The sequence below is a fragment of the Coenobita brevimanus genome, chromosome 86 (genome assembly GCF_032717465.1).
Source record: "Coenobita brevimanus isolate Jiangsu-jjx chromosome 86, ASM3271746v2, whole genome shotgun sequence".
Taxonomy (NCBI): Eukaryota; Metazoa; Arthropoda; class Malacostraca; order Decapoda; family Coenobitidae; genus Coenobita; species Coenobita brevimanus.
Window position 1 is genome coordinate 22711273 of NC_137039.1, and position 27662 is coordinate 22738934.

At 43.7% G+C, this 27662-nt stretch overlaps 1 long non-coding RNA gene across 1 annotated transcript; it reads left to right on the forward strand.

Moving 5' to 3' along the window:
* Positions 1-160: 160 nt before the first annotated feature.
* Positions 161-26899, forward strand: LOC145410722 (uncharacterized). The gene is made up of 2 exons (XR_013899307.1): positions 161-236; positions 26640-26899. It is a non-coding gene; the product is annotated as an uncharacterized LOC145410722 (long non-coding RNA).
* The last annotated feature ends 763 nt before the right edge of the window (positions 26900-27662 follow it).

Sequence of the window (27662 nt, forward strand, 5' to 3'; positions counted from 1 at the left end):
AAGAATGGGTGAGACAAACAGGGTGGCAGCAGGGTGAGACAGGCAAGAATAGGGCAGGCAAGAGGGAGAAGGCAGGAATAGGGCAGGCAGGAGGGAGAAGGCAGGGTGAAGCAGGCAGGAGGGAGAAGGCAGGGTGAGGCAGGCAGTGTCCCGGGTGCCGCCACTGAAGCCACACGTCCACCCCACTCCACGCCCGACACTCCACGTCCGACCACCTCACCGCCGCCCCACGCCTGGTATCTCCCACCCATCCTCCTACACCATAACCTAACCCACCCTTGCACGTCCAAATCCACCACGACGCACCCAAACCCACTCATGCACGCCCAAACCCTCCCGTACACACCTACACCCACCCATGCACGCCTAAACTTACCCCTGCACGCCCCAGCTCACCCTCGTACATTCAGCCCACACCCTTCACGCTGTCATTCCACCCATGCACACCTGAGCTACCCCCTGCACACCCTAACCTAGTAATGTCCTCCCAAACTCACTCATGCACGTCCAGACCACCCTTGCACGCCCTTCACCCTTGCCCGCCCTTCACCCTTGCCCTCCCAAACTGTCTTGCTCTACATGGACCCATTCCTTCACGTTGGAACCCACTTATCGCACCCAAACCCACTTATCACGCCCAAATCCACTCATCACGCCCAAACCCACGTATCACACCCAAACCCACTATCACGCCCAAACCCACTATCACGCCCAAACTCACTCATCACGCCCAAACCCACTATCACGCCCAAACTCACGTATCACACCCAAACCCACTATCACGCCCAAACTCACTCATCACGCCCAAACCCACTATCACGCCCAAACCCATGTATCACACCCAAACCCACTATCACGCCCAAACTCACTCATCACGCCCAAACCCACTATCACGCCCAAACCCACTATCACGCCCAAACTCACTCATCACGCCCAAACCCACTTATCACATTCAGATCCACTTTTCACGCCCAGACCCACTTATCACATCCAAATCCACTTATCACGCCCAAACCCACTATCACTCCCAAACCCACTTATCACACCCAAACCCACTATCACGGCCAGACCCACTGTCACGCCCAGACCTTTACGCCACATCCTGCGGTGCACGTTCGAGAGAGAGAGAGAGAGAGAGAGAGAGAGAGAGAGAGAGAGAGAGAGAGAGAGCTGACCTAACTTGGCCACGCACGACCCTATTGTGTAACGCTTCACTACGAGGACGTATTTCGCTTTTCCTCGAGAGAGAGAGAGAGAGGGAGAGAGAGAGAGAGAGAGGGGGGGGGGTTCCTACAGACGATTCCATTAATATTTGGGGAAATTTTGAGTATAGTAGGGGTTAGTGGAGGCTTTATATAACCCCTCTAGTCCAAAAAAATGAAAAAAAAGTCTAGATAGCAAGGTAAATATAAATCGTTAGACTGAAGGGATTAAAACACCATCCCGAATGCAGCCTTTGTTTTTTTCTTTATTCTGTTTTTTTATCTTCAGACGGTTTTATGTAGATCAGGGGAGACGTTTTGAAGCAGGGAGGGGTTTGGTGTGGTCCTAATATGCTCCTTTGCTGCTACAAACCCTTCCTGAATAGAATACAACCGTCTGGGGTGGTTGAAGTAAGGTACAACATGCGCCTCTGTGTGTGGAGGGGTTAAACACAGAGTACGTTTCTCTCTCTCTCTCTCTCTCACACACACACACACACACACACACACACACACACACACACACACACACACACACACACACACACACACACAGATGGAGGAAATAGTATAAACCAAGTGTATGTAGACATAGTTGAAAATATCTAGCCCTGAGCTGGAAAATCGTCCACACACACACACACACACACACACACACACACACACACACACACACACACACACACACACACACACACACACACACACGATATGGTTACGTCTTTCTCACTCATTGCTGCAGCTTTGATCCATCGTTGTGAAGGGGTTTGCTGTAGTGGCCTTATATTAACACCCTCAGCATGACTACCCCTTCAGCATAACTACCCCTTCAGCATGACTACCCCTTCAGCACCACTACCCCTTCAGCATGACTACCCCCTCAGCATGACTACCCCTTCAGCACGACTACCCCCTCAGCATGACTACCCCTTCAGCACGACTACCCCTTCAGCACGACTTCCCCTTCAGCACTATCCCTTCAGCACGACTACCCCCTCAGCACGACTACCCCCTCAGCACGACTATCCCTTCAGCACGACAACCCTTTGCTGTTTATAATTCATGCATCCGTCAGACGATTTTATTCAGCGTATTAAAGATTCATTATAGTAAAGGGGTTAATAACAGTGACCCATAACTCCATCAGCACGAAGACCTCCATTTTATATCCTTGCAACCCCCGGACGATTTTATTCAGCTTAGAAATAACCCCTCTGACGGGAGTAAATTCATCCCCTAAACTCAGTGGCCTGTCAGTGACCTTCTTCCTCCTGCCTTCAGACGATTTCCTTCAGGTGGGAGGGAGACATCAAGGTGTGAAGGAGGTTAATTAAGGCTACATCTATCCCAGGTGAATGAAATCGTGAGGAGCCAGCACGAATGTAACGAAGCCTTACGCCATTGTACTGAAGAGTTAGGCTAAGGGTGGGGATGTGGAAGATGTAGGCCAATCCCAGTGTTTATTCCCCTTGATGTGAGTAAGAGGCGTATTCTGAGTGGCTTTTGAAAATTTCCCAACACCTCTTCCTTAGTGATTTATTCTGCACGGTGCACCTTAAGATCTAGTAAGTTGTGGAGTTAAACCATGTCGATATTAAAAGCGATATAAATAACGTACAGGAGAATGTTAAGGTGTACCGTAATATGCAAAATAAATGGCTAAGGAAGAAGTGCGACGAATCCTCCCATGTGTGGTATTTTTTTTTTTTTTACTCTGTTCTTTTTATTCCTCGCATTTATTTTTCAGTTTTGGAGCAATTTTTCGAACTGGAGAGGTTAAATATTGCCTGTGTTTAATCTTTCACCATGACACATCTCCCCAGAATCTGCATAAAGTCGTCTGGAGGTGGCAAGAAAAAATTAGAAGATTCCGGAGTCGAAGGATTAATTTTGAAGTATTGCATTGTTAGAGTGTGTGTGATTATTGTGCCGTGCTGCAAAATATGGTGTGTAACGTAGCATGCAGGCTAACGTCATCTGAGGCTCACAGTTGTGCCATAATTCACCGTAATGAATTGGGGGATTGCCTACACCTGTGCCCTCAGTGTTTTAAGTTTTTTATTTACCCTTTTTTTTTTTTTTCACCCACACAGTTTTTCTTTTTTCTTTTCTAGGGTAGACGTCTCGTAGTGAAGGGTTGGTAGTAGCCTCCTTGTGTCATATTCAGTACGATGACGTCTGTTTCATTCCTGACACCAACAGACGAGTATATTCAGGTAGTGACCCCTTGTGGTTCCGGGGTTAAAAATGCGGCCGTCTCTGCCCTAATTTGTATCCCATAAAAACCCGTTAGGCTTACTGAAGGACGTCCACACACGCTCTTGTATCCCCAACCTTTGTGAGTCTTGTGCACCCCCAAAAACTGATTTACATCCGAACCCACTCACGTGCGTCGAAACTCATTCATGCACACCCAAACCCACCCGTGTTTGCCCAAGCCCATTCATGTACACCAAAACCCACTCGTATACACCTATGCCCTTTAATGTACACCCAAACACACTCCTACACCCCCAGACCCCTTTTTGTACATCCAGACTCATTGTTTATTCCCTTCCATCTTGTCGTGCACGTCCGACCTTCATGTCCAGCCTGGCCGAACTTGGTCCCTCATTGCCTAACTCTGCACCCCGTAAACAACGCTGTGCTCAGGCCTTAAAGTAGCTCTCTCACACCCTATTCCGGTACGCCTAAGCCTCCACTTGTACGCCCAAACCCTACACTAGTACACCCAAACCCTACACTAGTATACCCAAACCCTACACTAGTACACCCAAACCCTACACTAGTACACCCAAACCCTACACTAGTACACCCAAACCCTACACTAGTACACCCAAACCCTACACTAGTACACCCAAACCCTACACTAGTACACCCAAACCCTACACTAGTACACCCAAACCCTACACTAGTACACCCAAACCCAACGCTAGTACACTCAGCTTTTGTACTGGAACGCCCGTACCCACTCGTGTACACGAAAACCCACTCATGCACACCCAGACCCACTCCTGCACCCCCAAATGTCCCTGTACGGCCAAATTCGGTGTTTATACGCCCACATCCTGTCGTGCACGTCCGACCTTCATATCCAGCCTAGGCTGACAGGGTCTCTCGTTGCATAATTCTGCACCTCATGAACAGCTGCTACGCCCAAACTTGCTCTGTTACGGCCATGTTCAACAGCAGCAAGCCTGAGGCCTAAGCTGGTGCACCCAAACTCTTCAGTAGCACGCCCAAATTCACTCTTGTACACCCGCATCAGAAAGTATCGGTGCACTGTGGGTCCGATGCCATCCGGAATGATTCGACCATGTGGCAGTGATAGCCCGTTAATACCTGTATATATTATAACATTTACGGCCATTCCCTACTCATTATGAAGGACACAAGAGGTATCTGATATAGCAGTCATTTATCGTCAGAGATGCCTGCGTGTGGGAGGACAGAACCGCAATTTCCAGTTTCCTTTGTTCCGTGTGTCATAATATTTAACACATAGTCTGCACCGATGCTTTCTGGTGCGAGTGTACACCCAGACACACTCTTATACGCCTAAACACTCTCCTCTCCTATAATATCACTGCAGGAAAGAGATATAAACTGCGATAATTTCCATTTGTTAATAAGACCTGTGTTTTACTGGAGGGACTGTAGACAAGGGTATTCTGTGAAGTCTCCTTACCTGGTCCATATTACGAAAACAGTTAATCCCGGCTTCTGAACGCTCCTCTCTGTGGCCTCGCTGCAAAAACAGAATCACAGTTCCGAGCAGCTATTGATCGTAAGTGTGTGTTTGTGAATCCGGGCAGTGGAGGCGTCTGAAGCTGTCTCCACCGGTCCTTTGAATCCGGAGGCGTATTTTTAACTTTTTGCTGCTTCCAGACGATTGTATTCAAATTTGACGAGGGCGGTCATATTGTAGGGGATAATGAACGCTATATCTTACCCCGTCAGTTCGAAAACTATTTCCCAATCAGGAAAATTGTCAAAAAGATGAAAAGAATTAAAAATAAGAAGTTTCATCAACACACATCCAGTTGATCGTCCATAACCTCATCACTCCAATGACTTACTAGATTAGTTCATTCTTGCCGCCTCGTGGTGGCTTTTTTTGTTCATCTTAGGAAAGACGTCTGGTAATGAAAAGGTGTGCATATATATATATATATATATATATATATATATATATATATATATATATATATATATATATATAATACCGGATTCATGTAGTTGGGGAGAAGTTGTCATCGTAGTGAAAAGGCTATTACGTTCAAACCTCGTTCTGTAGTTATTCCACCTTAACTTGGTCCAGATTATCGTTCTTCTTTAAGGTAGCTCAGTGGCAGAAAAAGACCAGTCTAGGACTCTACATCTTTTCCATAACGTTTCTTCGTAGCTAGCAAAGTAATCTAGTGTTAATCAGTTACATTGTCTGATATTCAAGAATAATGACATTGTTAGGTCGAGTCCAGTGAGTGTAGTGCACGTAGCCAAACTTCTCCTTCAGTACGGCGACCTCTTGTCATTTCATTCATGCAACCTCCAGACGATTTTTTTCAGCTTAAGGGAGATCTCTTGCAGTGAGCAAGTTAGTCTTGGCACCACTAGGATGTATAGTTCATTCCTGCCATTTTATGTAACCCCAGAATACCCTCTTGTATTGATGTGTTTAGTGACGACTGTACCTAACCCCTCCCGTTGGAAAAGTGTATCCTGAGGTGAAAAAATCGATTGAAAACAGGAGTAATAAGAATAAAAATAAGTACCGGTAATAAAAGTGAATGGTTTATTGAAGGCTGTATTTAACCCTTACACTATACTCTTCACTTTAACGTGGCCTTGAATTTCGTCCTTTTGTACCTTATTATTTCACGTAGTTCAGTGGCAGAAGAGAGACACTACAACCGTTTTACAGAGTTTCCATGGCACCTCTTCGTGACTGGCAATATCTTCTAGTGTTTACCTATTGTTACAGTTGAGCAGTAAAGATTGAGAGATGGCAATTTTAGGCCAGATTAGAGTAAAAGAAGTATAGAAAACTCACTGCTAAACAAAAAACAATAGCCTGGCGATATAAGAAGAGTGTACAGTGTATGCTGGATTAATCCCTCCAATTCGGTGACATCTTTTTTTGCAGTTTATTTTTGTTGTTCTATATCTGTTTTTAGTTTAGGAGACCACCGTGATAAGTGAAGGGGTTAATGAAGGCTAAATCTAACTTCTCAGATTCGTACAATTCCTTCAAAGCTGCTGGAGTTCTTTTCTCTTAACTTGATCCACATTGTCGTCCTTGCGCATCTTGTTTGACATAGTGCAGTGACAGAAAAAGGCCAGAACTACGGCGTTACGACTGTTCCCATAGCACTTCTTCGTGACTACCACAGCCTGATCTTATTGTATTGTTATAACTCAACACTCAGAAGGGAAAGATGGCGATTTTAGGCCAAGTTTGAGAGAAAAGAGTATAGAATCGTCTGATGATACCACGAGTAAATTTGAAACTACGTCACCGGATTGAAGGGGTTAGAAGACGTCATCGCACTGAAAGGGTCAACGAGTACGCCCAAGCGCAAGGAATAACGCCCAAGATGATCCTTTTTACGCCCAAATACGCCCAATACGATCCATTTTACGGCCAAATTCGCCCAGCACGATCCTTTTACTCCTAAATACGCCCATACGATCACTTATACTCGCAAGTACGCCCAATACGATCCTCTTACCCCTAAGTTCGTCCAATAGGATCCCGTATACGCCTGATACGATCCTTTTCCGCACAAATACGCCCAATATGATCCCTTTTACGCCCAAATACTCCCAGTACGACCCTTTTACTCCTAAATACGCCCGATACGATCCCATATATGCCGAATTCGATCCTTTTACGCCCAATTACGCCCAGTGCGATCCTTTTTACGCCCAGTTACGCCCAATTCAACACGCCCAGATAGCTTGCCAGACACTACATATTCCCGTCATGTACCCAATGGCCTGTTCAGTTGCGTTAATTTATTCGTGTACACACATGCTGACCGTGTAACAGTTTGTGTGTGTGTGTGTGTGTGTGTGTGTGTGTGTGTGTGTGTGTGTGTGTGTGTGTGTGTGTCTATCCTAAGTCAAATCGTCTGAAGGTAACAAATAAGCTAAACAGTACGTCATCGGGGTGAAGGGGTTAAACTCCGAACCCTCCCTTATACACCCAAACCCTCCCTTATACACCCAAACCCTCCCTTATACACCCAGACCCTCCCTTATACACCCAAACCCTCCCTTATACACCCAGACCCTCTCTTATACACCTAAACCCTCCCTTATACACCCAAACCCTCCCTTATACACCCAGATTCTCCCTTATACACCCAGATCCCTCCTTATACACCCAAACCCTCCCTTATACACCTAAACCCTCCCTTATACACCCAAACCCTCCCTTATACACCTAAACCCTCCCTTATACACCCAAACCCTCCCTTATACACCCAAACCCTCCCTTATACACCCAGACCCTCCCTTATACACCCAAACCCTCCCTTATACACCCAAACCCTCCCTTATACACCCAGATCCCTCCTTATACACCCAAACCCTCCCTTATACACCCAACACCCAAACCCTTCGCTCTAGTGTATACTCAGACCAACTTCTGCATTGTACACCCACATCAGTAATTACACAGCCAAACTCCCTTGCACATCTCTGCTTGAATTATATACACCCAAAGCCATAATTAAACTGGCAAACCCTTCCGTGTACGCCCAAACTCATAAATGCACGCCCTCACCTGCCCTTGCACGCCCGCACCTGCCCTTGCACGCCCAGTCCTCACTTACATTCCCTAATCCTCCCTCACATGCCCCTCCCCACTTGCACACCTACTACTGAATATACACGATACACTCAAAGCTACACCTACACGCCCGAACACTCTGAAGCACGCCCGAACATTCTTAAGCACGCCCGAATTCTCTTAAGCACGCCCGAACTCTCCTATGCACTCCCAAACCCTTCTGTGCACGCCCAAACTCTCCTATGCACGCCCAAACCCACACATGCCCACTCAGACCCTCCAAAGCACCCCCGAACTCTCCTAAGCACGCCCAAACTCCGTACTTACCCACTCAGACCCTCCTTAGCACGCCCACACACACTTGCTCACCGGGAGAATATATCCAGTACGCCCAAACCCTCACAATCCCGGCCAAACCCGCTCATTTCGGTTATATATCATTATCTGCTCGGTAATAGATAGTTTTCCATCATTAAGAGCTAATTGGGCCAATTGAACTGAGTGCCGTTACTCTGGGATAAATTGAAACGCGTGAATTTCATAATGGTCGCTGAATGTTCGTTAAAGCCGTTAACTTGATCAGAGAATGCGTTAATTTGAATTTGCGAGTTTATTATTATTATTATTATTATTATTATTGCGATGACGATGATGATCATGGTAATGATGATGGTGGTGATGATGATGATGATGATGGTGGTGGTGGTGGTGGTGGTGGTGGTGGTGGTGGCGATTATTATTATTATTATTATTATTATTATTATTATAATTATTATGGATTCTCAACTCTCACTGGCATGATGTAAACCAGTGTGTAAGGAAGCGAGATATGGAAGATGAGGCGTGGTCACTGACAGGGGACGAGGTGGGATGAATTATGAGCGGAGAATCACATCACAAATTATGTTTACTTTGAACATATATATAGAACATTTACTTATTTATTTATTTATTTTTACACCTAATAGACAACGGATTGACTCTGATAGGCGTATGTAGGCATATCAGTGAAGTTAGAAATAAACTGTGCTCCCTGACACCTTTTCCTAAGCTGTTTATTTTTTACCTTGCGGTCCTCCTCTGTATTACTTAAGTCATTATAATATCGCCATCCTCTGCATAAATAACATACAAAAGGATATTAACCAGCCCTATCCAAAAATAAATCGCTGAGGAAGAGGTTTTAGGGAGCTTCCTTAACCAACGAGATTACCAGCCTAACTCTTCCACCTTCGTACATTCTTGTGTTATGGAGACCACCCAACGTCATCCATAAACGGGAAAAACAGGACGATAAGAGGATGTTGAATACTACTCCAAGATCTAGTGCTGTATAACTAGGACAACGGTAGCCTACTGTAAGATAATCATCATCATCATCATCATCATCATCATCATCATCCGGACCTCCATTCCCACCCCAGGGCAGGGTGAGGAGTAGCAACGTCCAAACAGCCCATGTTTGCCCAGTGCAGTGGACCACGCGTCAGTTCACTTATCATTCAAGCCCCCGGAATCCTGGCTCTATCTGATACGCCAAAAACATTCACCACATTCTGTAGCTTCACATAAACTTTTCCGATAGTCAATAATAATAATGATACTAATAATCTATCTATCTATCTATAGCCCGACGCCCTAATCCCGCAAAGGGTGGCCGCAGACAAAACGCCTCCAAGTCACTCTGTCACCAACCATTTGACTACCCTCCCCCCAACTCACCCCCCCCTCATATACCTCTCAACTCCATCCCTCCACCTCATCCTCGGTCTACCCCTCCCTCTCCCTCCCTCCATAATAATAATAATATTAATAATAATAATTTGTTCACGTCTTACTCCATATTTACGTAATAATAATAATAATAGCTAGAATGGCACTCAGTAGAGCGCATACCTCCGCCAAGGCCCAAAATGCAGTTCCTTTTAATTCAGTCACGTCTAATCCAGTATCAAACTCATAACCCTATAAGTTGTAACACCATAATTTTAAACTACCCATAACAATTAATCATAATTTTTTAACTCACTGTAACAGCCAACAAAACAGTGCATATCATTTCATAATCTGCATTATGGAAGAATAATAGGTTGATACAAACTGTACACATTCCTACATAACAACATCCCATATAGACCTGATTTTTCTCATCAAGATCCATGCAATATTCACTGATAAATTTACGAAAATGTCGAAAAACACCATAGCCCGCAATGTGAAAGAAAGTAAAAAAAAAAAAAAAAATCCTGGATCCGCACCTGTATCCGGATGCGCACCTAAATATAATGGAGTCTATTCTAAGCCAAGGCCCATTCTTCTACCAAGTTTCGTGGAAATCCGTCCAGTAGTTTTTGTGTAATCTTGCTCACAAACCAACCAACCAACAAACAAACAAACGGACAGGGGTGATAACATAATCTCCTTGGCGGAGGTAATAATAATAATAATAATAATAATAATAATAATAACAGTAACTTCATTTGTCTGGTATTACTGCGTACCTCCACTTCGTATGTATGTACTGTATGTAGGTACAATATGTATCAGTCATAGGGGTGGGTAGACAGACGTAGATAGATGGATAGACCTAGATAAACAGGCATACAGATAGACAGTCTGATAGATACATAGGGACGTAGATAGACATGCAGTATAAACAGACAGACAGATAATTAGGGCCTGACAGCTAAGCAGATAAAACCTGGTTTGTTTGTAGGGTCAGGATTTCACCTTTGACCTATTGCGGTGTATTTTCTCTCTCTCTCTCTCTCTCTCTCTCTCTCTCTCTCTCTCTCTCTTTCTCCTTTCTTTCCTTCCTTACATCCTATCTTCAGATTTCCTTCCTTCTTTATATTTAGTGTTCTCCTTTTCGCTTCCTTCCTTCCTTCATTTTTTAACCCTTCCTTCCTTCCTTATTCTTTCCATCCTTTCCACCTTTCCATTCATTTCTTCTTTCCTTTTCCTTCCTTCCTTACATACTTACGTCCTTTTATTTTTTTTCTTCGGTTTTTCCTCTCCCTTTTCGTCGTTTTATCCATTTCTTCTTTATTCCTCGTCTTTTTCTTTTTCGTTCCTGTCCTTCACCTCCTTTATCTTTGTTTCCTTCCTTCCTTCTGATATATTTCTTCCCTTCTCCATCTCCTCTGTCTTTCCTTTCCTTCCTGTCTTGCATCTCCTTTATCTTCATCTCCCTTCCTTTTTTTTCTCCCTGATATATCCCCTCATTATCCATCCATTTAGCCTTTCGTCTTTCCTTCCATCTCTCTCAACTTCCTTCCTTCTTACCTTCCTTCATTCTTTTGTTCTTTAGTTTCTTCCCATCCCTCCATCATTCTCCCCAGACTTCCTTCCTTTCTTCTTCCCATAATTCCTTCCTTCCTTCCTCTTTCTTCCTGTAATTCCTTCCATCCTTCCTCCTCCTTTCTATAATTCATTCCTTCCTTCCTTCCTTCCTCCTCCTCCCCATAATTCCTTCCTTCCTTCCTTCCTCCTTCCCATAATATCTTTCTTCCTTCCCCCTTCTTCCCATAATTTCTTCCTTCCTTCCTCCTTCCCATAATTCCTTCCTTCCTTCCTCCTCCTTCCCATAATTCCTTCCTTTCTTCCTCTTCCTCCCCATAATTCCCTCTTTCCATCCTCCTCCTTCCCATAATTCCTTCCTTCCTTCCTCCTCCTTCCCATAATTCCTTCTTTCCTTCCTCCTTCCCATAATTCCTTCCTTCCTTCCTTCCTCCTTCCCATAATTCCTTCCTTCCTTCCTTCCTCCTTCCCATAATTCCTTCCTTCCTTCCTTCCTTCCTTCCTCCTTCCCATAATCTCTTCCTCTCTATTACATCTCCTTCATTTCCTTCAGTCTGTCCACCAACTTTATCATTTTTTCCCATTCATTCATTTTCTTTCTCCGTTGTTTCTCTCCCTCTTCCTCATTCATTTTCTTTCTCCCTTGTTTCTCTCCTTCTTTCACTCTTTCTTTCTTCCTTCGTTTGTTCTCCTTTGGTCTCCCATCCTGTTCGTTCTTCCTTCACTCCATTTCCTTTATTTATTTCTTCTTCCTGCTGCCTTTCCCTTTTTCTTGCTCTCCTCCTTCCATCCTTTCATCGTTTCTTCCATCCTTCCTTCCCTCATTCCTTCCTCTTCTCTTTTTTTCTTCCATACTTCACCTTTTCTCTCTCTCTCTCTCTCTCTCTCTCTCTCTCTCTCTCTCTCTCTCTCTCCCTCCTTTCCTGTCCCTGCCTCTCCCATTTCCTTTCTCCTTTCCTATCCTTTTTCCCTTCCTGCTTCCCTATCCCTCTCTCTCTCCGTATCCCTTCCTACCTCTCTCATTTCCCATCCTTCCCTCCCTCCGTCCTCTTCTGTCCTTCCCTTCCTCCCTCATTTCCTATCCCCCTTTTCCTCCCAGTCCCTTCCTACCTCTCTCACTTCCTAAGCCTCCCTCACTCCCTACCTTCCTACTCCTTCTTCCATCGCTCCTTTTGTGTTCTCTCATCCTTCCCTCCTTTTCTATCCTTCTTTCTTTCCGCCCTCCTTCCTCCCTCCCTCCCATCGTTCTTATTATTCTTTGCCTAAATGTTTCGTCCCTCGCCCCTCCTTTCTCTCCTTCGCTCCCTTCTTACCCTTCCTTCCACCCATCCTTCCTTCCTTCCTTCCTTACTCTATCCCTCTTTCTTCCTTCATTATCCTTCCCTTTCTTTCCTTTCTTTTCCGTTCCGTTCCTTCCGTTCCCTCCCTTCCTTCCTTCCTTCCTTCCTTCCTTCCTTCCTTCCTTCCTCCTCCCCCTCCCTGCCTCCTTCCGTCCTCAGTTCCTGTCCTCCTCCATTGTCCTTTAAATGCTCTCTCTCTCTCTCTCTCTCTCTCTCTCTCTCTCTCTCTCTCTCTCTCTCTCTCTCTCTCTCTCTCTCTCTCTCTCTCTCTCTCATACAGAGAGAGAGAGAGAGAATTGTGACGTCACTATCTATATCTGTTTCTAGCGTCATAGAAGAGGCAGAGGCAGGGTGAGGTAAATAGGCAGGTAGTACGTTGGTAGGTAGGTAGGCAAGCTGGTAGGTAGGTAGGGAAGTAATTGGGCAGGCGGGTAGGTAGGTAGGTAGAAAGGCAGGCAGGCAGGCAGGCCGAGATGCAGGTAAGCAGGTTGTCAGATGGGTGGGTAGGTAGGATAGTAAGTAGAAATGCAGGGTGGTAAGAGTGTAGGTAGGTAGGTGGGTAGGTAGGTAAGTGGGAAAGGGGGAGGGGGATTTGTAGGTAGGTAGATAGAATAAGTCAGTAGGAAGGGAGGGAGAGTGGTAAGGGTAAGTAGGCTGGTAGGTAGGTAGGCGTATTGTCGGGTAGATTGGTAGGATAGTCAGCAGGTAGGAAGGGAGGATGGCAAGGGTAGAGATAGGTGGGTAGGTACGTGGGTAGGGAGGAAGTAGATTGATCAGTGGGATAGGAAGTTGGTAAGGATGAGGGTAGATAGATGGGTAGGTAGGTAGGTAAGTAGGTAGGGAGGGAGGGAGGGTTGTTATGTATGTGTTGGTAGGTAGGTTAGTAGAAGGCGGAAGTGTGTTAGTATTTTTAAGGTTGGTAAGTAGGCAGTGTTAGAGAAAGAAGGAAGGAAAGAAAGAAGGAAGGAAGCCAGTAAAATCGAGGAGATACGAGAGAGAGAGAGAGAGAGAGAGAGAAATATGATGGTAGGGCAGTGCAGCAGTATTGACGAATGAAGCCTGAGAGAGAGAGAGAGAGAGAGAGAGAGAGAGAGAGAGAGAGAGAGAATCAGTTTATAAAATACAGCTCACATTTTTTCAGCAGCGAAAGGCTTTACCTGTGCCGGGCTTGGTAGACAGACGGATAAATAGATAGACGGATAGATAGACAGATGGATAGATACAAATAGATACAGATGGATAGATAGATTGATAGACAGATGGTCAGATGCAGATAGATAGACAGATGGATAGATAGATATACAAATACGTAGACAGAAAGTGATAGAAAAGTAGATGGATAGGTGTACGTAGATTAAGTTTCGTAAATAGATAGATAGATAGATACATTGACACAGATAGATTGGGTAGATACACATATTGATAGATTGGCATAACTCGATAGATAGAAAAATGGTCGATACAGAATTATACGTGGGTAGAGGTAGATGGAGATAGATAGCTGGTGGATAGATAGATAGATAGACAGTAGATAGATAGGTGAATAGATAGATAAAGTGCTGGATAGATAAAATGGTTCGAGGAGGAGGAATATTGATGAGGAGATGAACTTGCTGACGGTCAGGTGATAGATAGATAGACAGATGGATAGATAGATAGGCAGATGGGTAGATAGGTAGATAGATAGACAGATGGGTAGATAGATAGATAGACGGGTAGATAGATAGGCAGATGGGTAGATAGATGGGCAGATGGGTAGATAGATAGGCAGTTGGGTAGATAGATAGATAGGTAGGCAGATGGATAGATAGATTGGCAGATGGGTAGATAGATAGGAAGATTGTTGGGTAGATAGATAGATAGATAGATAGGCAGATGGGTAGATAGATAGATAGATGGGTAGATAGATAGGCAGATGGGTCGATAGATAGATAGGCAGGTGGGTCGATAGATAGATAGGCAGATGGGTAGGTAGATGGATAGATAGATAGATAGGAGGGTAGATGAATAGATAGATAGGCAGGTTGATAGATAGGTAGACAGGTGGGTGCATAAATAGACAGGTGAGTAGATAGATAGGAGGATTGATAGATAAATTGACATAGATAGGCATTGGGAGGATGGGTTGTTAGATTGACACAGATAGATAGATAGATGACTAGATTGATTGACAGGCAGATAGATAGAAAGGTAGATAGATAGATAGATAGTTAATTGATAGACAGCTAGGTAGATAGATAGATAGATGACTAGATTGATTGACAGGCAGATAGATAGAAAGGTAGATAGATAGATAGATAGTTAATTGATAGCTAGGTAGATAGATAGATAGATGGGTAATAGATTGTAGAGAGACAGACAGACAAAATGTACTGATAGAGGAGAGAGAAAGGGAGAGCCAGGCAGTGACAGACAGAGGACAGGCAGACAGACGGTATAGATTTATGGATTATCGACGTTATGTGAAGCTGCCTGAGAGAGAGAGAGAGAGAGAGAGACGCATTCTTTTGTTGGTTGTATTTGTAATTCTATCTTTCTGCGTTTATCTATTTATCGATTTATCTTTCCATCTGTCTGCCTACCTACCTACCTATCTACCTGTCTATCTATCGATCTATCTATCTGTCTATCCATCTATCTATCTATATCGATTTGTCCAGTACTGAAGTCCCGCATTTATATACCGGTAATCTCTCTCTCTCTCTCTCTCTCTCTCTCTCTCTCTTCCCCCCTTCATTTTGGCGGAGGTATCGACATGCAGTGAGGCTGGTAAATTTTGGGGTGCACCCTCCTCCAAACGCATTCTGGCTGTTGCTGCATGTATTAAACTGCGTCCGGGTGAGGCTGGGGGGTCAAGAGGTGTTAGCCCTGGTGTGTTGGGTAATAATTTCAGGCGCTGTTAAACCCCCGAGTCCAGTGTCGTGGTTTACTGGTATAGTATCGATGCCTGTAGATGAATTTAGTGGAATATCGCGTCTATTAAAATTCTACGTCTGATATCCTGCTTTACTAGTGTCTTTTTTCCTGCCTGTGGACGTGTTGATGGTGCTGTGGGGCCTCTCGTGCTGAGCCAAATGAACGATATATCCTGTCCAGTATGCAATGTTTCTCCAAAGCTGAATTAACATGCCTGGAAATAGGAGGCATAAAATGAAAAATACAGCATTGGACTGAAGGGGTTAATTATTTCGGATCTAGCATACTGGATTTTTTATTTATTTATTTATTTTTTTTTTTACCATAAAATAGCTACCGGTGAAAGTATTACCCCCGCGGCCATTGTGACTCATTGCTAGGTGATTGATATCGTTGCACGTTACCAGGAAGAGAGCACTAGAGTTATCCCGACCATGAGCAGGTTAAGCCAGTGATGTATTTTTGTACTGGATTCCTGGTTTTTCGCTTTCAAGATATACTTTTAGAAGAGGAGGGGTTATATTCATCCATTTTTAAATACTCTACAAGCAGACTCTCCCCTAAATTTCAAATACAGTGCCGTACTCATACAGACTTGTAGCAAAAGTGGAATAAAAATGACGTCCTGTGCCTGAAGGGGTAATTCATGGACGCGTCAGATATAACGTAATATTTTATCTAGTGCCAGGCGATTTTATTCAGTTCAAGGTGAGTCATAGGAGCAGGAGTATTTACCATTAGGTGTCTCATGTTGGCGTCGGCTTTAGGATTTTATTTACCTAACAAGACGACTTTATTCAGTAGATGAGTCATAGGAGCCCGACTGTTAACCTTTCCAGTATCAGTGATTTGGAGGCAACGAAAATGAAATGCCATCATACTGAATGGCATATCCCATTGAATTCCATGACGTCTGTTTTAATTTTGTCCTTCCTGTTTCCTGATTTCTCTGTTCACTTTTGGGAGGATTTTTCTAGTTGAAAGTTACTCGAATAGCGGTCTGTCATAAGGTGGATAACACCGTCCATGGGTACCAAGTGAAATGGTTAACCCTGTCAGTGCCAGTGATTTCTTATGACAGACAAAATCACCTGGGGGTTGCAGTAATAAAACAAAACAAGAGGAAGCACTTAAAGGGTGCACGCCGCACCCAGCACATGGTCTGGGAGGCTCAATATTTGACTCTGCCATGTACTCTTAACATTGAACTGATTGTTCTCAGTATCGAATTACTCTGTTCTTGCCTGATCATCAGCCTTCCACGAAATTTGATTCAGATGGGATCAGAACTGTTTGAGATGACCCTGCCCGTGACCTTGATCATTGGCCTGTGTAGTTACAACAGATTTCTTCATCCTTGGCCGACTCTCAAGCCTTCCACCAAGTTTAGTGCGAACCTGATAAAATAGTTTGAGTTACAGGGTCCAACGTGCCCTGTGTTGTTGACCTTGGACAGAAAGTTTTTTAAATCTATTTCCTTCAACAGATAGTTTTTAAAATCGATTTCCTTTTTCCTTGCCTTACCCCGAAACCTTACCTTAAGTTTGACCTAAATCTAATGAAATCCATTTGCCTTGACCTTGCCAAGTGATGTTAACCTTATGACCTATTTTTCCTAACAACAATGAAGAGGGTTAAGCACTTGGCTAACATTCGACCCTTTGTACCACGTCAGGTCCAAATCAGATCAATTCGTTAAGTACCGTAGTTCACACTCAAACGCGCGGGTCGAACTTTGACCTTGTTTTGTGACCTTGAAGTTTGACTGAGTGTTCTCAAACTCGACTCCCTTCATTCTTACGTAACCCTCATCCTTTCCACCAAGTTTAGTCTAAGTAAGATCAAAGCTCTATAAGTTAATCGTATCGTGTGACCTTGACCTTTGACCTACTCTTCTGCCAAGTTGTTAAAATGGGATAAAAACTGTTTAATTTTGTTCACACACACACACACACACACACACACACACACACACACACACACACACACACACACACACACACACACACACACACACACATAATACCCTTCGTGCTATTACTGGTGTGGGTGTAAATGAGAGGCCATCACACTGACAGGAGTTTCCCCTCTGAACCCTCCACTGTGAGATATATTTTCCCAGTTAAATGAATATACTCGGGGATGGCAAGGGTAAAATAAAAGGGGTAAGGAATTTGGCGTGGTGAGGGAAGCAGTGGATGGGGTGGACTGGAAATATAGTGGGGCGTGGGACTGCTGCAAGAAAATATACCTCGTGAAAATGCACGTTGTAGGATTAGTGGTTTGAGGGCAATGAAGACGTGTTTCAAAATATCCTCCAAGAAAGGATGTGTCAGGTGATAAGGAAATGGGTGGGATGAGCTGGAATGGGCGTGGGGGACGAAGAAATGGGTGAGATCAGCTGGAATGGGGTGGGGAAGTGGGGAGGGGCCATGAGAGTAAAGATGGTGAAAATGGGTGCAGAAGGATTGGTAGTTTGAATGCCATGGAAGTTTATTTTATTTTTTCTCCAACAACAAGAGCAAGATCAGTTCACCTTACTCACATCTACCTGGCGTCTTGCGATACAGGTACCCAGACGACATGATACTAATTTAGATAAGATCGTTTGTCGGTAGGGAAAAGAAATAGAAAAAGCCTGATGTCAATGAGGAGGTTAGTTTTCTGTTACTATATTTTGTTTGGTCAGAAGAGTGTAGGGAGATACTTACCTCATTGGTAATATATTGTTGCTGCTGCCACGTGGTTGTATTCAGTTATAGGGTTATAGGAAATTCCCCTGGTAGTAAAGGTATTGTTGAAGGCTGTGGCAATCACTTCCGGTTCGAAAATTATGACCATCTGGGTAAAAGTGTCACGAGTTAGCGAGAATATAATACCCGTAAAATGACGTCATCGGGCTGAAGGGTATAATGCTGTTGCAGCCTTACTGAATGGGTTTACAGGGTGTCCTGAACTGTGTGCAAAACTCCATGGTGTTCGTGGATTCTGTCATTAAAGCTGAGAACATGAGGCCAAAGACAAGCTCCCAGTCCTTGGCGATAATTTGTCTGGTACAAGTCAACCAGAAAAGTGTCGCACGCCTGGGGAGCGATGGTTGTGAAAATGAGAGAGTTTTGCAGACGCACATGAATCTATTAACGTATTGCCTGAAAAAAAAAATATGCAATCCAGTGTGACACTATGTGCAATTTCGAGTCGTAATAATTACTAAGGACAATATTTGCACTAATAATTACAGCGACAGTGAAGGCCGGTGGAGTGGGCAGGGCACGGGAGGGAGGCGGTGGCTATTCAGTATACAAGACGACTCAAGTGCTGCCATCCCAAACAAAACGGTTTAAGTCCACAGGTTTATTCCCCTTGATTGGTACGGAGGGACAGTTCAGTGAAGCGGTGATGGTGATGGTGATGGTGATGGCTGGCGAATGGTGGTAATGGCAAGAGAGTGGTGGTGGTGGTGGTGGTGGTGGAAGTGGAGGCAGGAAAATGGTGTTGATGGAGGCAGGACAATGGTAGTGGGTGGCAGGATGGTGGTGGTGGTGGTGGGTGGCGGTGGCGGCAGGATGGTGGTAGTGTTAGGATAATAGTGGTAGTTACAGTATGATGGTGGAGGAGGCAGAATGGTGGTGGTGGTGGTAGTTGTGGAGGCAGGGTGGAGGTGGAAATGGAAGGGTGGTGGTGGTGGTGGAAGCAGAGTGGAGGTGGAGACGAAAGGCTGGTGGAGATGGAAGGGTGGTGGTGGGGATGTAGTGGTGTGGTTGTCAGCGTGTGTGGGCGACAAAGCTCATTACAGCTGCTTTGTTCACCACTGATGCGCTTCTGCCGTGAAAATGCTGATGACGGAAAAGGATAATACTTTTCACCCCCAACACTTTTTTGTTTGCCTTGCCCTTGTGTTGCTGGGAATGTCGTTGTTGTTGCTGGGGAAAAATGACGACAGTGTGGAAGTGGAGGGAAACGTAACAAGAGTAGTGACGGGGAATATAGTGAGGGAGTTTGGTGAATAATTTTGGCGTGGAGAGAACTGAAATCCTATGACCTGTTTTTAATGTTTCCTCTGTCTGTTGTGTCGATGGCGATTTGTTGGAAAAGATAGTAGTGCCTCCCACCTTCAGCTTTTTCTGAAAATGGCTGTTGTGTCAGTGGCGTTGTTGCTGTTGTTGTTGTGAAAAAATTTTGACAACACGTAGTTGGATTTAATTGCAATGAGGGGTAGTGCTACAAAGCAATACAAAGTACAAAGGAAAGCAAACAGCAACAGACGTATTGCTCTCTCTCTCTCTCTCTCTCTCTCTCTCTCTCTCTCTCTCTCTTTCATATCCTTTTCATTCCCGTCGGCTGTGGTGGTGTCGGTGGAAAGGAATGAAAATGGAGTGCGCTGTAAGTGGAGGTTAATGTGGTGTGAGGTGGTTTGGATATTCATGTCGTGAGAGAATTGCAATACTGATCACCCGTTGTTGTGTTGTCAGTTTGTGTCGGTGGGAGGGAAGGAATGTGGTCAAAGTGGATGTGGAATTTAGATTTACTGGGAGTAGGCTAAGTACATGGGAATAAATGAACTGGGTAGATTGTGTAGTACGCGTGTAGATTGATTTAATACGTCCGACCATAGATAAATAGATAGATACTCGTAGATTGATAGATAGATATTGTTAGTGGGTTAGCTGTTGGGAAGATTACAAATAGGAGAAATGCAAATATATTACAAAAGAACCTTAAATATAAAAACAATGGCAATATCATGGTAAGAGAAGGCCGCTCCTGCAGAAGATAGATGTTACTTTTTTTTTTCTTCATTTATCTGACCCCAAGCATGGACTCAATAATTCGTTGCCTGATGGCCAGCATTAGTCATGTGCCATAAACCTTTACATGTCGTCACTTCGGCGCTAATAAGTACCGTCCTTATTGTGTACACGGTAGGGCTGTCTCGCTGAGGACCCGTGTGATGGTACTGGCGGCGGTGTTCATATGAGATGCTGATGGGTCGTATAGAAGAGTGAAGTTTGTTTAGGCAAAATACAAATAATCAGACTGTTCCATTCCCCAGCCTGTGATCGAACGCGCGTCCTTTCAAACAACATATCACTTTCCTTAACACTTTATCACACCCATGGGATATGACGCCCCTCTCAGCGCCATCCAGGTCGAGCATGCAAGAGAGGGAAGGCGACGGTGTAACCCTGATGGGTGAACAGAGGGGTTGGTGCTCCCTGCGGTGTCCAATACCATCAGTTCTTATACTGTGGCTTGGCCCAGGTTTTGTTAATTGTGCTGCTATATTTCCAGTAGCACAGTGGATGAATAACACAATACTGCAGCCTTACTTCCTTTTCTTGGCACTGCTTCGTGACTGTCACCATATTCTAATGTTAATCTTTTGCCACAGCTTATTGTTAAAGATGGAGCAGTGGTAGTTTTAGGCCAAGTTAAAGTGGACAGAGTATTGTTGGTGGTGGATGTGAGATGATGTGGGTGGGTGATAGCCTGGTGGTGATTGCAGATGGTACTGTGAAGTGATGGTTCAGTGTCAGAGGAATGGGCGCTCAATAGAAGCCTCTCCCCCTCCCCGCGGTTTTTTTTTTTTTTTTTTTTTTTTTTTTTTTTTTTGAGGAAGGGGGGATCCGTCAGCTGTAGTTACCTCCGCTCTGAGGGCTGCTCCTCTACACCGGCTGGGTAGGTTTGCCAGCAGAAGTCGTTACAACGTTGAACGGCACGAGCCAACCTTCCAGACGCGGCAGGTCCATTACAGTATTGTACTTTATCTCCTTGACCTAAACTTGCCATCCCGCCGTCGTGAATGCTGAGCTGAGACAGGAGATTAACGCCAGGGTATGGTGCTGGTCACGAAGCAGCGCTATAGTACCCCATTAATTCTGAAGAGATTGTACCTCAATTAATTCTGGTGTGGGAGATGCGTGGCTAGCACCAAAAAAAAAAAAAATCCAAATTAATAAAAACAGAATTAGGTCATAGCACTGTCGGTGCCAGTGCGGTACGGAAGAGCAAGGTAATCTCCATCAAGATAAGCTGAACGAATTATACCTCAGACAAGCTGTCCATTCTTTAGCAGATCCACTTGTTCTAATGCCACCGCTCTGTCCTCTGCGAGTGACAAAGCAGATGGTAATTGCGGGAAAGAATGGGAAGGCTTCTCGTCTGGGATTTTGTTTTGTTGTGTCTGTAGAGATACACATAATGCAGTTTAGTACAGTAGTTACGAGGAGTGTTTGGAAATGTCTGGACAAATGGAACTTGTGGGAGATGTGTGGCTAGCAATAAATAAGTAAATAAATAAATAAAATACATAGATTAATTAGTCCAGATGAAGAGAAACAGAATTAATAGGGGTACAGTACTCACGAGGAATATTATGAAGTAGTTGAGGTGTGTAGTACGCGTGGAAATTGAGTGGCTAACAAATATGTGCAAAGCAGGATGAAGGTAAACGTAATTAGAATACAGTAGTTACAAGGGCTGTTATGAGGTGGTTTGGTCGTGTGGAATGCGTGGAGAATGAAAGGATAATAAAGAGTGTGTTTGGAGGCAGACTTGATGGGTGAATAAAGTAAAAAGAACGAAGATTTGGACAACAGGATGGAGGTTGGTATATGAGAAGGATGGACTAAGTTGTTTTGGCCATCCTTAATGCGGTGATACTGAGTGGAGAGTGAAAATATATAAATCATTGTGGAAATAAGACGTAGTGGGGAGAGATATTGTAGTACGTTAAGGTCTTTAGTCTCATATTTCCTCCAGCCAGATGAGATCTCATGTAGGGAAGAGCCTAGAAACAGTCTCCGTTAGCGCGTTCAATTTATTGGCAGCTTTATCGTTTTATTCACTGTACGACCAGATGATTTTGTGTAACTTAGGGGGATTTCTCGTAGGGTAGGGAAGAAGAGGGTTGGAATGAGTTGGTTTGGGCAAATGGGACGCGACGAGAATGGACGAAGGGTCATAGTATCATTAGTTTGGACGGGGGTGTTGACGTGGTTGGTATACGTGAAATGGAATGAGGTCGGAGGAGAGGGAGGGGCGACAAATAGTATAGTGATGACGAAGGTACTGAAGTGTCGGGAACAAGTGGAACGGATTAAGGTTGGAAGTAGTCGTAATATAGTAGTTAAAGAGGATGGTATGGAAATAGAGAAGTGAAAAGGATGACGGGAGGGACTCACTCTTTTTTTTTTTTTTTTCATCGAGGCGAAGATGCATTTGACTGGTTGGTGATGATTGGCTGAATGCAGCACGTCCGAATAACGTCGTTGTATTTCAAATATCAGGTAATGATGTGAATCGAAACTTATTTACCAAATGCAAATTTCTTCCTCAGGTATTTGTTGCATTCAACCAAACATCACCAACCTGTCAAGTGCATCTTCGCCTCGATAATCTCTCTCTCTCTCTATCTATCTATCTATCTATCTACATATATATAGTGGGAGCAGTGTAGTGGCGGGAACTGGGGTGTTGTGCACAGGTGGGCTGCGTGGAGGATGAAGATAGACGTTATATATTAAATCTCCATGCATTTTTTAACGCTTTTTTTTCTCTTTACTCCCTCACTGCGATGACGCTCCTCCATTTTTTTTTTTTTTTTGGGGGGGGGTTATATTTCGGTGCCATTAGACGAATTTTGATCAGTCTGCAAGAGAGCCCTTTGTATTGATGAGGTTATTGAAGGTAGCATATTACCAGTACATTAAAACACACACACACACACACACACACACACACACACACACACACACACACACACACACACACACACACACACACACACACAATCGCAAGCTGATTCAAGTATTTACCATTAACATCAAATCAAACGAAGACAGCGTAGTAAAGCACTCACGTCCTCAAACAAGTACAGAAAAATCGACAGCTAAAATTTTCTCCTTACCTGAAAAGCCGATATTGCCTTTTAGTCCCGTTCATAGCGAGTGTTGAGTGGAAGAAAAAAAAAAAACTAATATTTTGAAACATCCATGATTTTTAGCGATGACTGTACCGTATTGAATCGTTCACCCCTTCAACACGAGGACTTGTTTTGTATTTGAGTCAGAGTACCAATAGACGGTGTTATTCAGCTCAGGGAAGGCCTCTCGTAGTGAAGGGGTTGGTGAAGGATAGATTAAATGCCCGAGAGAGAGAGAGAGAGAGATGTGGAAGAAAGCCGATTGGAATATGTCTTGGTACTGATGTTTTTGTTTTCGTTTTCTTCGTACCAACTTTGGACTATTATATCCAGCTTAGGGGAGACTTAGCAGACTAAAAGCGTTGGACTTGGCCTACATTAACCCATCGTATATCAGAGGATTTTCTTGTACTGAATTAAATCGTGTGGGGGGAGCAGAATAATAATAATAATAATAATAATAATAATAACAATAAAACACCACCAGTATAATAATGATAATAATAAAAACACCACCACCATAATAATAATATAATAATAATAATAATAATAAAATCACTACTTCAGTAATAATAATAATAGTAATAAAAACACCATCATCATCATCATCATCATCATCATAATAATAATAATAATAATAATAATAATAATGAAGACCACTACTTAGCGATTTATATTGAATCTAGAAAATCCATGCGACGATGAATGAGTGCAAGAGATCACACAGAAAGTTTTAAAAATTGTCACACAGTTCCAAGAATATATAAATAGAGAGAGAGAGGGGGGGGGGCGGGAGAGATTCTGTTGAGGGGGATAAGAGAAGCGTAAGATAGTTACTACGAAAGGAAGTTACTACGAAATATTAACCTACGCTGCATGAAAACGACTGAGGGGCATTGTATGTACATGAGAGAGAGAGGTGTGGGCTGGGGGGAGACAAAGCGATATGGAGGCGATTTGTCTGTGGCCACCCCTTACGGGATTAAGGCGTCTGGCTGTAGATAGATAGATAGTATTCACGGGGTTGATGTAAAGAACGCTGTCATCCGTATCACCCAGGAGCAAAAGATAGATAAATAGATTGATAGATACATACATACATACATGCATAGATATACACATACATACATAGAGAGAGAGAGGGGGGGGGGAGAGAGTACTGAAGTGGACAGCGTGGAAAAAGGAAGTTGACATTGTACCTTTGATTAACCCGTTTAGCATGACGAGTGTCAGGTAAGGGAGACGTGTGTGTGTGTGTGTGTGTGTGTGTGTGTGTGTGTGTGTGTGTGTGTGTGTGTGTGTGTGTGTGTGTGTGTGAACCGTCTTGCAGTAAGTTGTAGAGGTTCGTCTGGTAGTAGTAAGAATTAGATTTTAAAAAAGACGTGGTCGGACTGAAGGGGTAAATGAGTCTCTCTCTCTCTCTCTCTCTCTCTCTCTCTCTCTCTCTCTCTCTCTCTCTCTTCAGTACTACGACGTTTTCTTTATATTTCTTTCTTTTTTCTACTTTATTGGAGACTTTTTTCCCCCTAGTAAGGGCTCTCCCGGGGTAAGGCAAAATGGGAGCTATATCTTTCTCCTTTAATACGTTCTGTAGTGGTTTTATTTTGTTTTATTTTTTCTTTCCTGCTGACGTTATTATTTGAGGCGTCCATCTGAAGTTGATGAGATGTGTGACGGCTTCGTAGTCGAAAAAAAGAGATTCTTGGTATGCAAGGAAGTAAGATGTTTGAAGATAAGTAAATAAATTGGTAGATGGGTAGATTAATAGATAGATAGATAGGTAGATAAATAAATAGGTAGATAGACAGGTAGATAGATAGATAGATAGGTAAATAAATAGATAGATAAATAAGGAATGTGGTGCAAATCCTGCAAAACCCCTGAGACCTCCAGCCCATGTGAACGTTAATTGCAGACAGGCAGGAGTGAAAGACTTGAGAGAGAATTACCGATTTCTTGTTTAACTCTCTCTCTCTCTCTCTCTCTCTCTCTCTCTCTCTCTCTCTCTCTCTCTCTCTCTCTCTCTCTCTCTCTCTCAGTAGGCAAACGAGCACGTGTGTGTGCGTGCTCGCGTGCGAACACAATAACTAAAAAACATTGATCGGATTTTAAGCAAACCTGATTGAAGGGTCGATGATAAGCCAAGGGATTGACCTACTGCTCAAGAGAACAACATTTCAAAGGCCAGAGTTACGTGGCAGGGTTAGCCTAAACAGTTTTGATCTGATTTATACGAGACTTTGGTGGGATGGCAAGGCATCGACGATTTGGTTGCGATTTTTAGAACAGTCAATTCAAGTTCACGAAGCAAGGCGAAAGTTGCCACCCCTGTGTGTGTGTGTGTGTGTGTGTGTGTGTGTGTGTGTGTGTGTGTGTGTGTGTGTGTGTGTAAATAAAATACTGCTAACTAAAACAGGTATGATCTTACGGGGGGAGAATAGGTCAAAGGCCAGGGTCTACTTAAACAGCTTTTATCCCATTTCGACCAAACTGTGTGGAAGGATTCAGGGTACAGCAAGCATGAAGGGACCCGATTGTGGGCGAGGGTCAGGTCAAAGGGCAAGCGCAAAAGTTCCTTAGACCAGATGTTGGCCTCGGGGGTTGCACTCTCTGAATGCTCCCTCTTGTTGTATTTTCATTATTCCCGCCAGTATTTATTTATTTATCATTATTGCAGAGATTGATACCTACGTTCATTAACCCCTTTACTAACGATGGCAGTATTTGTTTTATCCTTGTTATCGCCAGACCTGTTATCTAGTTTAGGGATGAAGGATAAGGCATGGCGTGATAAAGGTATTGATGGTGATGATGGTGACGATGGTGATGATGATGTTGATGACGTTGGTAATGATGATGATTGTCTGGTGTAACATTTTCCCGCAGTAACAACATAGATTATTATTATTATTATCATCATCATTATTATTATTACATTACGATATTGAGATCATGTATTTTCACACTCTTATCACAGAGTCACATTGCATGGTGTTGTCATTATGTCACCCAGTAATTCATTTCAGACTCGATTTCTTTTCGATGCTTATACGAACATTACTAACAACACTTACCTCCTAGCTTGTATTAATATTACTAACCATACTGTTTTCCAAGCCTTTACTAACTTACTAACAAGACTAATCTACTTACAATTCCAGGGCTGGAGGTTGTGTGAAGAGAACTTGTACTTTTGTGTCAAGAGAAACCGTACTTGGTGAGAGACGGTACCACCAGGGCTTTGTTTACAGTGTGAGCGGTCGAGTGCCGAGGGAACAAATTAATTCACATTTATTTTCGGAAGCCAATTAAAAAAGGCCATTACCTCGCTTAATGGGAAGGCTGGAAAAAGTTTTGATGAATTTTTGGAGTGTGTGAGGGGGAGAGGTAGAGGCAGAGAGGCACCTGGAGAAAAATAAAATAGATACCAAGAAGCTTCAATCATCCCGGACATCTAAAAAACGGAAAATAGTTTACCCGGATAGCAAAAGCGTCCATTAAGAGCGGAGAGGGAAAAATAGGGGAGGAAATAAAATGAAATAAAACTGTGCGTTGGGCTGAAGCATTCTGACAACAGTTCGCTCGGAATTCTGGCGGGAACGGTAGGGTGAAAGTCCCGTGTGTGAGAAGAGGAGTTTGGCAATTACAGACGGGAGAGGGAGCAAGAAGGGGCAAGACAGTGAGAGAGAGGAGTGAAAAGTAGAGAAAGAAAGGTGGTAAAACACGACAAACAAAGGTGGAAGAGAGAGAAAAAAATAGAAGGGAAAGAAAGGAAAGAAACTTGAGGAGTAAAAGCCGAAAGAAATCTGAGACGGAAAGGGAAATTAGGTTTTAAAGAAAAGGAAGAATAGAGTGAAAATCAAGGTTGGAAAATTGGAGGCATCGAACGGAAAAGGAGAAAAGTTAAATAAGGAAGCGGATTGGAGGGAAACGTGGAATGAAGACGAGGAAAAGTGTAGCAAGTAGGTAAAATTAAGCAAGATATTTTAGAACAAGAACATTTATACTGACCTGGAAAATTAGTGCAGAGTCGAACTGTGATCTCTTGTGTGACCTTTCCTGCAGCCAGTCACACGCCAGGCAGCCAGTGTGACCTCCCAAGCGGGCATTGAGATCTGAGGGAAGTGTGGGAGTGTTGGAGCGTGACCTTTGACCTGGCGGGAATAGAGTGACCCCAGCATCTT